Below are 2,148 nucleotides of genomic sequence, written 5' to 3'. Positions count from 1 at the left end.
AATCAGTTCTTGAGCTTCTGCAGGCGTCTTCTTCAGATGAAGAGATCCTCCAGCAGAACTATCCAATGCCATCTTGGACAGTTCAGACAGACCATCATAGAAGATACCTATGATGCTCCATTCAGAAAGCATATCAGAAGGCCACTTTCTGATCAATTGTTTGTATCTTTCCCAAGCTTCATAGAGGGATTCACCTTCCTTCTGTCTGAAGGTTTGGACTTCCACTCTAAGCTTACTCAATTTTTGAGGTGGAAAGAACTTTGCCAAGAAGGCATTGACTAGCTTTTCCCAAGAGTTCAGGCTTTCTTTAGGTTGTGAGTCCAACCATATCCTAGCTCTGTCTCTTACAGCAAAAGGGAATAGAATAAGTCTATAGACCTCAGGGTCAACCCCATTAGTCTTGACAGTGTCACAGATTTGCAAAAACTCAGCTAAAAACTGATGAGGATCTTCCAATGGAAGTCCATGGAACTTGCAATTCTGTTGCATCAGAGAAACTAATTGAGGCTTAAGCTCAAAGTTGTTTGCTCCAATGGCAGGGATAGAGATGCTTCTCCCATAGAAGTCGGGAGTACGTGTAGTAAAGTCACCTAGCACCTTCCTTGCATTGTTGGCATTGTTGTTGTTTTTGGCTGCCATGTCTTCTTCTTTGAAGATTTCTGTTAGGTCCTCTACAGAGAATTGTGCTTTAGCTTCTCTTAGCTTTTGCTTCAAGGTCCTTTGAGGTTCAGGGTCAGCCTCAACAAGAATGCTTTTGTCTTTGCTCCTGCTAATATGAAAGAAAAGAGAACAAGAAAATATGGAATCCTCTATGTCACAGTATAGAGATTTCTTGAGGTGTCAGAGGAAAAGAAAAATAGAAGGAAGAGGTAGAAGAATTCAAACTTAGAAGGATAGAGTTCGAATTGTGCATTGAGGAGGAGTGTTAGTCCATAAATAGAAGGATGTGAGAAGAAGGAAAGAATTTTCGAAAATAAATTAAAAAGATTTTAAAAACATTTTGAAAAATACTAATTGATTCTCGAAAACTAAGAGTGGAAAAGAAATCAAGTGATTTTTGAAAAAAATTTTGAAATAAGAAATTAAAAAGATATGATTGAAAACTATTTTGAAAAAGATGTGATCAAGAAGATATGATTGAAAAGTTATGGTTTTAAAAAGATGTGATTGAGAAGATATGATTTGAAAAACAATTTAAAAAGATTTGATTTTGAAAATTAATAACTTGGCTAACAAGAAAAGATATGATTCAAATATTAAACCTTTCTCAACAGAAAAGACAACATACTTGAATGTTGAATCAAATCATTAATTGTTAGCAAGTATTTTTGAAAATGGAAAGAAATTGATTTTGAAAACATATGATTGAAAAGATATGATTTTAAAAAGATTTGATTTTGAAAAATTTTGAAAACTTGAAAAAAATTGGCATTAAAAATAAAATCTTCCCTCTTGTGCCATCCTGGCGTTAAACGCCCAGAATGGTGCACATTCTGGCATTTAACGCCCAAAACTCACCCCTTTTGGGCGTTAAACGCCCAGCCAGGCACCCTGGCTGGCGTTTAAATGCCAGTTTTCCTTCTTCACTGGGTGTTTTGAACGCCCAGCTTTTTCTGTGTAATTCCTCTGCAGTATGTTCTGAATCTTCAATTCTCTGTATTATTGACTTGAAAAGACACAAATAAATTTTTTTTTTGGATTTTTAATAATGAGGAATAATCAAAATGCATCTAAAATCAAATAAACAATGCATGCAAGACACCAAACTTAGAAGTTTGTATACTACTGACACTAACAAATTGAGAATGCATACGAGAAACAACAAAACACACAAAACAAGAGAATTTAAAGATCAGAGCAAGTAAATCATCAAGAACAACTTGAAGATCACTGAAGACAAATGATAAATGCAAGAAGAACAGAAACATGCAATTGACACCAAACTTAAAATGAGACACTAGACACAAACAAGAAACATAGAATATTTTTGGTTTTTTTATGATTTTGTAATTTTTTTGGTTTTTTCGAAAATTGTATGGAGAAGAAAATAAAAGATATCAAAATTCTTAATGAGAATTCCAGAAATCATGCAATGTTAGTCTAAAGCTTCAGGCTAAATGAATTAGACATGGCTAGCCAAGCTTCAGC

The 2,148-nt window shown here is 34.5% G+C and overlaps 1 non-coding gene across 1 annotated transcript; it reads left to right on the top strand.

The window, feature by feature from the left end:
• Positions 1-126: 126 nt before the first annotated feature.
• LOC127740339 (small nucleolar RNA R71) lies at positions 127-234 on the top strand. The gene has a single exon (XR_008001018.1). It is a non-coding gene; the product is annotated as a small nucleolar RNA R71 (small nucleolar RNA).
• Positions 235-2,148: the final 1,914 nt, after the last annotated feature.

The sequence above is a fragment of the Arachis duranensis genome, chromosome 6 (assembly GCF_000817695.3).
Source record: "Arachis duranensis cultivar V14167 chromosome 6, aradu.V14167.gnm2.J7QH, whole genome shotgun sequence".
Classification (NCBI taxonomy): Eukaryota; Viridiplantae; Streptophyta; class Magnoliopsida; order Fabales; family Fabaceae; genus Arachis; species Arachis duranensis.
Note: the sequence above shows the minus strand (reverse complement) of the source record. Positions and strands in the feature narration are given on the sequence as shown.